This window comes from Dermochelys coriacea, chromosome 8, assembly GCF_009764565.3.
Source record: "Dermochelys coriacea isolate rDerCor1 chromosome 8, rDerCor1.pri.v4, whole genome shotgun sequence".
Classification (NCBI taxonomy): Eukaryota; Metazoa; Chordata; order Testudines; family Dermochelyidae; genus Dermochelys; species Dermochelys coriacea.
The window spans coordinates 54,295,859-54,307,995 of NC_050075.1; the positions used below are offsets into that span (position 1 = coordinate 54,295,859).

Consider the following 12,137-nt stretch of genomic DNA (forward strand, 5'->3'; position numbering starts at 1 on the left):
CCTTGACGAAAAATAATTGACTACTCCTGCTCTAAGGGCTCTGGGCAGGGCGGCGCAGAGCAGTAAGCAGGCTTCTGCCTAGGCCTCCTGGCTAAGGCAGCCCACAAGCAAAGAGTCTGGGGCCCGCAATTTCCGGTCTGGGACACACCACAAGCGACACACAGGCCTAGGGGTGGCGTTGGCAGCAGAGGGGTCCACCGGGTCCCCGCCCAGGGCGCTAACAGGGGCGGATGGGTGTGTCACTAGGGTCAGCGGGGCTCCACCCGCAACACGCTGACTCACTCTCCGGATTAGAGTCTGGTCCCCCTGGGCTACTTCCTACCACAGTGTGGGTGTAGGGCGCCGTGGTCCAAACCTCCTCGTCTCCTCGGGGTACTTGCCCACTGGCAGCTCCTTGGGGTCCTTGTCTGCTTCCCCTAACTGCAAGGCATTGGTCCGCTCAGGGGCTGGGCTGGGATCTTGCAAAGGCTCCCTAGAAGCCACGTCCTCTCCCTGCCATGCCCCAGCAGCCGCTGAGCTTCTGGGCGCCCCCTTGTCCCTGGCTCCCCGGCAGAGCGGAAGGAGGGTGGATTTGGCTCCGCTCACTCCGGGGCGTTGCAGACGTAGGAGTACGCTGAACCGCAATGGCTTTTCACTGCAGCGTAGGGCATGGGGAGCCCCCCCCCCCTTTGAAACCTTTGCCCGAGGAGCCCTACCTCTGCAACCCTACCCTTTGGAACCCTAGCACGCGCCTGGGGAGCCCGCCCCTCAGGAACCCTGACCCTAGCCTGAGAAGCCCTAAAATCTGGGACCCTGACCTATCCGGGGCAGGGAGTTATAGGGGCCCATGGTGCCCGTGCTCCAGCAATATTCAGAGCACGGGGACCCAGCTCCACCGATGTTCAGGGCCGGGTCTGTCCCCCGGCCCCGCCCTCCCCGCCAGCGTCTCCTTGTGCCCTGGGAAGAAGACGGCTGCCCCCCTGCAGCTCCCCACTGCGCTCTGCCCTGCCGGCTCCCCCAGCATCAACTGCCGCCGCAGGGTCCTAGCGCCCCCCAAACACTAGTGCCAGGGCAGGCTGCCCCAACCTGACCCTGACCCTGCCCTTCCGCCTCGGACAGACGGACCCTTCCCTTTTCCAGCGGGACCCTCCACCAGCAGTCACCGCTCCTGCCTCAGGCTGGGCAAGGGGCAGCCCCATCCCCAGCAAGGCTACAATGAGGGGCAGCAGCCGGGAAGAAGGTGCACACATGATGGCAGTTCCACCCCACCAAAAGGGAGGCAAGGGGGCTTCCTGGGCCTGAGAGGGGCCCTAGGAGTAAGTGCAGTGACAGTGGTGCAAGGTGAGTGTGCTGCCGGGTGGGGGGCAGGGCCCCTCCCCCGGAGCTCGCTGCTCCCAGTAGGGGGAGGGCTGCGAGAAGTCCTCTTCTCTGGCCCCAACCAGGGGCAGCCTGCCTCCACCCCAAACTCCTCATCCCCAGCCCCACCCCACCCCAGAGCCCACACCCCCAGCCAGAGCCCTCCCCTCTGCCCCAGCCCTGAGCCCCCCCACACCATGAACCCCTCATCCCCAGACCCACCCCATACCCCAACCCTCTGCCTGAGCCCTTCCCACACCACAAACCCCTCATCCCCAGCCCAGAGCCCTCATATTTTTACATTATTTTAAAAAATATATATCAGCTTACAGGGCGGGGGGGGGCAGGACTTGGACCTGTTCTGGGCACCACCAAAAATTATACAAACCTGGCCGCCCCTGTGACCTCTGCCCAGGGAGCCCTCCCCTTTGGAACCGTAACCCTATCCAGAGAACCTCTCCCCTTGCGACCCCTCACCCTAGCCCCCGCGGGGAGCCCTCCCCGGCACGAGAAGTCCTATCATATGGAATCCTCACCCGAGCAATCAGAGCCAGACCCTTTGACACCCTATCCCCAGCAATCAGACCATGCAGAACCCCCAACTCTAGTCCTGAATGCCTCACCTCTGCCACGAATACCCTAGCCCGGGAAGCCCCACGCTTATGAACCCTAACCCTCAGCAGCGCAAGTAGGACAGCATGGTGCGGGACACGCTACCAGCAAGTTATTATGGCCGGCACGGAGACCTAGAAAGACACAGCAGGAGTCGAGGTCCTCTGGCCTGGCTGCCGCTGTGAAGACGCAGCTCCGTGAAGGGACAGGGGGCGGGGGCAGGGGTTCTGCTCCTTTCCCCGCTGCGGTGCCGAAGTCTCTGGTGCAGCAGGAGGAGGACAGAGCCCCGCCGCCCCAGGTAACGTGGGATGGATCGTGGGAAAGGGACGGGGAGAATGTGGGGGCCCAGGCGGGGGGCGAGGCAGGGAGGAGTCGCATAGAGGGTCACACGGAGAGGTCATGTGCCCCCCCCTTAGCTGGTGCCCCCCTCCCATACCAGGAAGAAATTGATTCTACTTGCGCCACTGCTAACCCTAGCCCCGAGAGCACCACCTCGGGAACCCAATCCCTATCCCAACAAGTCCTACATTTGGAACCCTAGTTTGGGGCGCACTATTCTCTGGAACAATACCTTTGTGCACAGACCCCTAACCTCTTGAAACGTATTCTATTCTGACACGTCCTACCATTTGAAATCATAACCCTACCCAGGGGAGCCCTAACCACTGGAACCCTAACCCTACCTTGAGAAATCATACCATTTGCAACCTACCCCTAGCCCAGGGAGCCCTATCCACTAGAACCCTAGCCCAGGGATGCCTACTATAGGACCAGAACCTAGCTCCAAGAACCCCACCCATAGGAGCCCTACCCATAGGAATCCTAACCCTAGGGCAGGGGGCCCTACCCACAGGAACCCTAACCCAGGGTGGGAAGGGGGTGGGGAGCCCTACCGAATGTACAGTCAACCTGTGGAACTCCTTGCCAGAGGATGTTGTGAAGGCCAAGACTATAACAGGGTTAAAAAAGAACTAGATAAATTCATGGAGGACAGGTCCATCAGTGGCTATCAGCCTTATCCATAGCAACTCTAACTCTAGCTCCCTTAACCTTACTCATAGAAACACTTAAGTTTATGGTAGGGAACCATACCCACAGGAACCCTAACCCTAATTCCAAGTAACCTAACCTTAGCCATGTAACCCTAGCTCCAAGTACCCTACCCATAGCCACGTAACCCTAGTTCCAAGTACCCTACCCATGGCCACCCAAACCCTAGGGCGAGGAGCCCTACCCATAGCAACCCTAACCCTAGCTCCATTTACCTTACCCACAGGAGCCCTCACCCTAGGGATGGGAACCCTACCCTTAGCAACCCAAATCCTAGCTCCAAGTACCCTACACTTAGCAACCCAAATCCTAGCTTCAAGTATCCTACCCTGTAGCCCAGTGAGCTAAATTGCCTTTATTATATTCACTGGTTTGCATTATATTCAGCACTAATGGAAGAAATGTACAGGCCTGTATCCTGCAAGACATTAGCTTCAGCAAGTTAGCATAAGGCTTTCGGCCTATGAGTTTTGAAAAGATGAACTTTGCATAGATAAATGGCCCAATGGAAACCCCAAGTATTGGGAGCTGAAAGTAGAGTGTTTAAGGGGAATTTCTGATCACAGGAACAAGACCCAACCACAAGAGTGTCATGGTAACAAACTGATGTACTTACCAGGTACAGGAGCTACATCTGTAGATACCTAACCACAAGAGGCCCATGCTAGTGGATTGACATATATGATAAGTTAAGATCTTTGATATACTAACCTATAGGAGAAGGACACACCAAAATTAGTAAGGTGAGCATATACAAATAAGGAAAAGGGGAAATATCCTTACTGAATATGCATCAAACAGCGGTGTCAGCATATCATATTATAAAAGTTGCATCCTAGGCTAGGGGCTGTAGGAGAAGGAGATGTAGTCCTTGGGAGGTGCCAGAATGATGGCCACTGGTGATGAGGGAGAAGGTGATGGTGATGAGGAAGATAATGGCTAACATTTATGATTGTTCCACAACAGATAGTAGGAGTATATGAATGTGCCAATGTACATTCTGTAGTATCCCCATCTATCTTGTTGAGTTGGGGTGTTTGTGACTGCACTAAATGTATTAATAAACTATTTTTAAATACAGAAGAGTTTCTATAGTGTGAGTATTCCAACTGTGCACAATGGGGTTCCCAACTGTATAATAATTTGAATAATACTGGGCCTGATCTTGGGACAAGATCCTGTCAACTCTCAAAGTGATAATGGGATTCTTAAGTAATCAATATAATTAAACTGCAGTTCAGGCTACAACCCATAGCAAGCCAAATGCTAAGACGGGAACCCGACCATAGAAACCCTAACTCTAGCTCCAAGTACCCTACCCATAGCCACCCAAACCCTAGCTCTAAGTACTCTACCCTGTGAATCCTAACCCTAGGGCTGGGAGCTCCCACTCATAGGATCCCTAACCCTAGCTGCAAGTACCATACCCATAGGAACCCTAAAGTCTAGCCCAGGGCATCCTAGTCTCAGAAGTCCTAACCCTGGCCTGGGGAGCCCTACCCTCTGGAAGCCTAACCCTAGCACGTGGAGCCATAACCTTTGGAACCTTAACTCTAGCCTGGGGAGCCCTACCCTTTGAAACCATATATTTAGTGCCTGGAGTACTATAGGTTGGAACCAAAACCTTAGGCCCAAGAGCCCCGCCATCTGGAACCCTGTCCCTATCCCTATCCGTCCTATTACATGGTACCCTAACCATAATCCCGTAAGCCATACCTTGGAAACCCTAACCCTAGCCCAAGAAGTCCTACCATCTAGTTTAGATATGTCCACTAGTGGCAGCATGTAGCACTGACACTATCTAGCACCTTTAATCATCAAAGCACTCTATACACACTAGCCAGAGTTGTCAACATTTGAAAATGGTTTCAATGGACATTTTCTAACTAAGCTGAGATCTAGCTGATGAGATCCCAAGCTCTGGAGGGTTGTGTGCATATTCTGCTGAGTATGAGGTGATTTTTTCTTTTTGAGGAAGAGGTAGAGAAAAGTGCCTGAAATTCAGCAAAAATAGGCTTCAAACTATTAGTGCCTGGGCCCAGCACATGCATGACTGGAAAAAGTGTCACTTGACTATGTCAAATCGTCCCTCTCCCCAACCTGACAGTTCTCTCTTCCTCCTCATCTCCCATCCCATCTCTGTGTTCCTATTCATCTCCATTCACTGCTTCTTCTCATGGTGGAGGAGTATCCTACTATGTAAGAACAAGGTAAAACACCTTGTTTAGGATCTCCCCCAGGCAGGGCCTGGACTGGCCTCAATTTTGCCTACATTGAGTGTAGATGTGCTCAGCAGGAGCTTGGGAGGTGATGCCTGTACTTAGAGAGGCCTAAACAGCCTCACCCGATACAGACATCACCTCCCCTCTCCCCAAGCTCCTGCTGAGCACAGCTGAGAGGCATCCAGATCTTCAGAACCATGTGGTGATTCTCAGAGCTCATCACACCTCCTCAGCTGCTAGAAAGAATCTTCACCAAGCCACTTGCCCTACACCCTGTGGCCATCTCTGGGAATTAGAGCAGCTCACAGGTCTGGAACCCTGGCAGAGACTGAAGTTATCTGGGACGTATTTGCAAATAGAAGCAACGAAAATGATTAAAGGTCTAGAAAACATGACCCATGACGGAAGATTGAAAGAATTGGATTTGTTTAGTCTGGAAAAGAGAAGGCTGGGAGAGGACATAACACTTTGCAAGTACATAAAAGGTTGTTACAAGGAGAAGGGAGGTAAATTGTTCTTGTTAACCTCTGAAGACAGGACAAGAAACAATGAGATTAAATTGCAGCAAGGGCAGTTTAGGTTGCACATTAGGAAAAAACTTCCTGTCAGGGAAGTTAAGCACTGGAATAAATTGTCTAGGGAGGTTGTGGAATATCTGTCATTGGAGATTTTTAAGAGCAGGTTAGACAAACACCTGTCAGGGATGGTCTAGATAATACTTAGTCCTGCTGTGAGTGCAGGGGACAGGAGTAGATGACCTCTTGAGATCCTTTCCAGTCCTATGATCGATGAAATTGAGAAGCAGCAGGGGCATAGCCATCTTTTTTTTTTTTATTTGGGGGAGGGAGCTAGAGTTAAAAAAAATAGCTGTTTAATATTGCTTTAATGGAGTAGGTTTGTATAAAAGCTGAATTTGTCCACTTTTAATAGAGACAGATGAGCTTCTGTTCCAAACCCTGTGTTTTATTTATTACTGCAATCCATAACATTTTGGAAGGGCTGAAGTCCCTACAAGCTCTCAGGTCATACATCTATGGGCAGTGACTGTAACCTGGAGGTAGAAGGTCTAAAGCAGAGTGCACTCAGAGATGAATGACGGAGCAACCAGTGTGACAGAGGATATCCTGAAACAGAGAGAGACCTGCTTCCACAGTATCCAAAAGAAGAGGGAGTGTGAAGAATTCCTTCAACTATCAGCAACAATAGAGCACTTGTCACTAAAGAGTGATGAGGAAAAAACTGTCCCTGAACCTTGGGAGAAAAATGAGAGAAAGTACAGACAATATCATGCTACAGAAAACCCTGTCAACTCCTCAGGAATGGGCAGTAATGAAGGAAGCAAGGAAGGAATGTAATGTAAGTAATGTCCTTTTTTTCCTTCCTTCAGCTGTGGGGCTCTTGCTTAAACCCCCCTTCCCTCTCTTTCAGCTTTGGGGCTCTGGCAGCAGGCTCCATGCTTCAGCCCTCACCCCAGCTTCAGGGCTCTCAGCTTCAGCCCCCCGAGTGGGAAGGCTCTGGTCTTTTCCCCCTCTGGATCCAACCATGGGGCTTCAGCCAAGGGCGGCAGGGCTTCAACCGAGCTGGCCTTACTGTTCACCATGGTCAAGAGGCCAGGAGCAGGGTGAGTGTGATGGGTTCGGTCACAGAGATGCCCTTGGGACTGTCATCTAATGTGCTGAGTTTACCTCTGAGCCCATTTTCCCTGCCAGCTTGGGATGCCAGAATCCTGCCAGACATGCTAGCCTGCTCCAACACAGACAGAGGTCTGGACCACACCCCCAAAGCTGCGGACTTTAACCAAAAACTGCTTAGCAGGTCACCTATCTCCAGCACCCAAATACCCAGTTCCCAATGGGATCCAGACACTAAATAAATCCATTTTACTCTGTATAAAGCTTATACAGGGTAAACTCATAAATTGTCTGCCTTCTATAACACTGATATAGAGATATGCACAGCTTTTTGCTCCCCCAGGTATTAATCACTTACTCTGGGTTCTTTAATAAACAAAAGTGACTTAATAAAGTATAAAAAGTAGGATTTAAGTGGTTCCAAGTAATAACAGACAAAACAAAGTAAGTTACCAAGCAAAATAAAAGAAAACACGCAAGTCTAAGCCTAATACATTAAGAAACTGATTACAGATAAATCTCACCCTCAGAGATGTTCCAAAAAGCTTCTTTCACAGACTAGACTCCTTCCTAGTCTGGGCCCAATCCTTTCCCCTGGTACAGTCCTTGTTAGTTCCTGCAGGCATCTTAGGTGGAAACTAGAGATTTTCTCATGACTGCAAACCCCTTTGTTCTGTTCCACCCCCTTTTATAGCTTTGGCACAGGGCGGGAATCTTTTGTCTCTCTGGGTCCCCACCCCTCCTTCTAAATGTAAAAGTACCAGATTTAAGATGGATTCCAGTATCATGTGACATGGTCACATGTCCTGTGAGACACCCCCCCCCCCCATTCTTCCTGGGCTGGCCTACACATATACAAGAGGGTTTGCAAGTAAACAGAGCCATTTACAGCCAATTGTCCTAGTTGATAGGAGCCATCAAGATTCCAAACCACCATTAATGGCCCACACTTTGCATAATTACAATCAGACCTCAGCGTTATACTTCCAGCTTCAGATACAAGGAGGATACATGCATACAAATAAAAGGAATATATTCAGTAGATTATAGCCTTTGTAATGATACCTTACAAGAGACTTTTTGCATGAAGTTACATCGTATTTAAACCCATAAGCATATTTCCATAAAACATTATGGAGTGAAATGTCACAGTGAGCCTAGGGTGCAAGGTTGGGGAAGGGAGCCCGAGGCAATTGGGGGGGGAGTAATGGGGCCCTGGGGGAAGCATGGGGGGGGAGAGAAAGAGGTGATGGGTGGGTGAGGTAAATGGAGGCAGTGGGGTCCAGGGGCAGCAAAATACAACTGTACATTGTTTTTATTATTGAATCTGAAAAAACCCTGCATTAATAAATTACAATGATTTTGATATGTACGTGTGCATATTTATTTGTTTTTCCTAAAGTTAATTAAGTATTTTAGGAAAATTTCTCAGAGTGGCCACCAGCAAGAGACCACCAAAAAATTTGTTGTGAGAATCTCTGGTCTAGTCCTGTGCCTTGAATACACCAATCCTTGATATGAGTGTAACCCCCTAAACCTGCACTGTGTGTACATGGGCATCATTTTGTTTCCCATTCCAAAACAGAATCCCTCTTGTTGATATAGTTTCTAATTATGATGCAAGAACATCTGAGACAAAATATCTGACATGCAAGAGCCCCGTCAGTCCAGAGGACAAGTGAGCAAAGACTATTGAATTTCTTCTTTCCCAACCAGGTTTCTTTACCACTAGCCAGTAGATCTTCCTGCCGAGTGACTCCGTATATCAAACTTGGAATCCTAAATGCTGTGCACTAAATGTACTGGAGAAACTGTTTGATACGCTGATTAGGGTCTCTCTTGCCTTCCCCCAAGCCATTCAAGCAACATAAACAGATAGCAATCTTTAACGGCTTATGGACATCCCAACCTTATACAAGCTACTCAGCTCCCATCTTGGTCCTTGTAGCTGGCCGACTTCTCTCGGTGGAGCATGTTCTGCAGATGTGCCTAATCGGTGCTGCCTGAGTGCAGGAATGCTTTAGACTTTCTCCTTGTGAGATGGGGGCATGTCACATCAGAGTCTTCCTCTCCCTTTCTTTTCCGCAACTGAAACTTGACTCCCACCCAGTGTGTTGAAAGGGCCTCCTCTGAGTAGGTGCTGAGCTTCATCCTCCCTGCCCAACTTACCTCCACAGGAGTGCTGAAGAACTCCCGAGTCCTAGGGCATTTACATGGCCTTGTAACCCACCCACTTGTCACTAATTCTCCTTCTATGCAGAGATATAGATTATATTCTATTCATCTTCAAGTGGAATAAGAGTTGATTGTCCAACCGAGTTTATTCCTGATTTAGGTCTATCTGGGAATACTGATGACAAAATGCATCCGATGAAGTGAGCTGTAGCTCACGAAAGCTTATGCTCTAATAAATTTGTTAGTCTCTAAGGTGCCACAAGTCCTCCTCTTCTTTTTGCAAATACAGACTAACACGGCTGCTACTCTGAAAAAAATCTCAGTGTAAAAGACAAACAAATCCAATAACTGCATACATCAGATAGGGGAGAAAGCAGGTACAGATGAAAAAGCAAAGAACCCTGCAGGCATTTAACTGCACAGATTACATGTCATAAGCATCGATATGCATATTGTGAATACATACAGGAAAATATATTCATTCCTGCCAGCCCCCACGCATCAATGCTTCTGCACCAGTGCTGCGCTGAATCTGGGCCTGACCCTGCAAAGCCTTACTTACACAAGTAATACTCATCCCGGTACTCCCTTTGGCTTCAGTGAGCCTACTCACAGGATTCAGGATCACTTACAATCATAAGATTTTGCAAGATCAGCTCCATGGTTTCCATACTACATAGAAATAGTTCCAGACTCTCATAATGATATAGCATTAAAATGAAAATTTATGAGATTACCGCATTAAATACACCTCATAAATGTCTCTACAATTTCTAGTGAAACAACTGCTTATAAAACAAACTATACAACTGTATACCTGGCCCTGTCACTCATCCAGCTGTTACCTGGGTTCCTGCATTTATGTTTGCCACATTTAAAAGACAAAGGCTCAGTTTAGTTAGTTTTCAATCCCCACTACAAAGACAGATCTCAAGAGAGAGCTGGAAAGCTGCTCTCTGGGGAAGAAAGATTAAAGAGCCAAGGCTGGCATTGAAGCTAGGACTCTCTTCACACCAAGTTGTCTTTTATGCTTTTAAACAAAAAGTAAATGTAATGCCAGCATATTTGATAACTGGGATTGGTGGGCAGACTCCATGGGAACCAAAGGACTGCCTCTTCAGGCGAGAGGGAGGCCAAGCCTGACAGTGAATACACAGCACAGGTACAGGATGGCAGCATGACAGAATGTACCCGTGTCCTCACCCTACACACTATTGTAATAATCTTTGTACAAGGCATGTCTTGTAAGTATCATTTGAAGACCCATAATTTGCTGATCAATATTGCCCTAATAAAATGTGTGTGGCAACACCATATGTGAAGTTACACAATTTCCCTGCATGATGTAATTAATACATGTTCCAAACTGTGCTTGGCAAACAGGTCTGTCTCAAACAAAGGAACATGCGCTCTGCATAATTTGCATTTAAGCAGTAAACAGAGCCATCAAGCAGGAAGGGAGACAAAGGACTAGGAAACAAGTGGGAATATCCCAACATATAGACACTATCTCCTGAATATCAGCTGGAAATGTTTTCCAAGAGATAGAAAGGAGGACTAAATGCTCCAAGGGACCCCCACCTCCTCCTCCTCCTTCCTCTTTCTCTGTCTTTCGATTAACTGCACCAGAAGGGACAAAGGAAGCAGCCATTGAACAGAGGAAGGGATCCTATCCTAAGTTCCCTGTAAGCTGCGGTACCTGTCACGGCCGGGGTGTCCCTCTTCTGCGGCTTGGACCTGCTGTGGCCCGCAAGAACAGCCAGAGTGGCGTGGCCTGGCCCCAGGCATGGCCAGAGTGGCACGGATCCAGGCCGGGGCACCCCTCCCTGAGCCTGGACCTGCCAGGGGAGGGGTACCTATCCTGCAGCCCCAACCCCAGACCTTCTGTGGCAGGGAGAGGCGCCTCTCCCCACCCAGTCCAGGTGCTGCTGTGGGGAGAGCTGGGGGGGGGCGGGAGTCCTTTCTCCCTGCCTTAGCCTGGAGCACTCTCCTGCACCCCAAACCCCTCATCCCCAGCCCCACCCCAGATCCCGCACCCCCAGCTGGAGCCCTCACACCCCAACCCTCTGCCCCAGCCCTGAGCCCCCTCCCACACTCTGAACTCCTCAGCCCCACCCCCACCACATGAATTTTGTTATGTGCACCAATATGAAGGTGATGTGTCATACATCACCTCCATATTGGTGCACATAAAATTCATTCTGCACATGGGTGGGAAAAATTAGAGGGTACACTGGTCCTGTCCTAAGAAGTTTAACCAGTAAAACTGTTGAGAGCATGTGGTGAGAAAAAACTTTGCTTTGAACTTAACATAATTTGTTAAGTTAGGCGTTAGTTGCGTTTTATCTTTATTTCTCTTGTAATCACTTCTGACTTTTATGCCTCATTACTTGTACTCACTTAAAATCTTTTTGTAGTTAATAAATTTCTTGTAATGTTTTATCTACTCCAGTGTGTTTAAACTGAAGTGTCTGAAGAACTATTTGAAATAACAAGCTGGCAATATTATCTTAAAGAAATACTGGACTTAACATACTTGTATTGTCCAGGAGAGGGCAGGGAAGTATGGGACATATATTTCTGGGGGAAAATCTTAAGGCTGGGAGTGATTTGGGGTCTTCCTGTACTGTGTCGAAGGCTGGTAAAAGCCAAGGTGCGGCTGGCTGGTTGCAGCACATACAGAGTTACCTGGGAGTAACTTACATGTTGAAGGCCACTTGTGAGCAGTCCAGACTGGAGACTACAGCAGCAAAGCATTATAAAGGACACCCCAGGTAAGTGGGAAGGGGTGACACAGCTACTCGTTAATCTAGATTGTACCCTGGGTATGGCACAGGCAGTGGCCCTGCAAACGTGAGCCACACATTCCTACCAATGGAGCAGAATAAAAGATGACGCATATCTATTTTGTAGGGGTACAGTGGAGGGCACGAGGAGTAAGGCAATAAAGTCAGAAATAGTTACAAGAAAAATAAAGACAACACACTTTGTAATGCTGAACTTAAATTATATTAGATCCAAGCGAAGTTTATCACACGCTTCCAGCAGTATTACTGACCAACATCTAGGACAGGACCCCTCCCCCAGAGTCCAACGGCTGTTTCCTTTGTCT

General features: G+C 49.0%; 1 protein-coding gene across 5 annotated transcripts in view; it reads right to left on the bottom strand.

The window, feature by feature from the left end:
• Window positions 1-12,137, bottom strand: part of LOC119859748 (2-5A-dependent ribonuclease) — a 37,673-nt gene that overhangs the window by 21,434 nt on the left and 4,102 nt on the right. For 2 of the 5 annotated variants that reach the window (XM_038412270.2, XM_043520226.1), the window contains exon 1: window positions 323-567. The exons of 1 other annotated variant lie outside the window; for it this stretch is intronic. The gene's annotated coding sequence lies outside the window, so the exon portion shown is untranslated. Of the gene's footprint in view, window positions 1-322; window positions 570-12,137 lie in introns of those variants that run through there. 2 more of the 5 variants (XM_038412274.2, XM_043520225.1) reach the window with 2 other exon arrangements.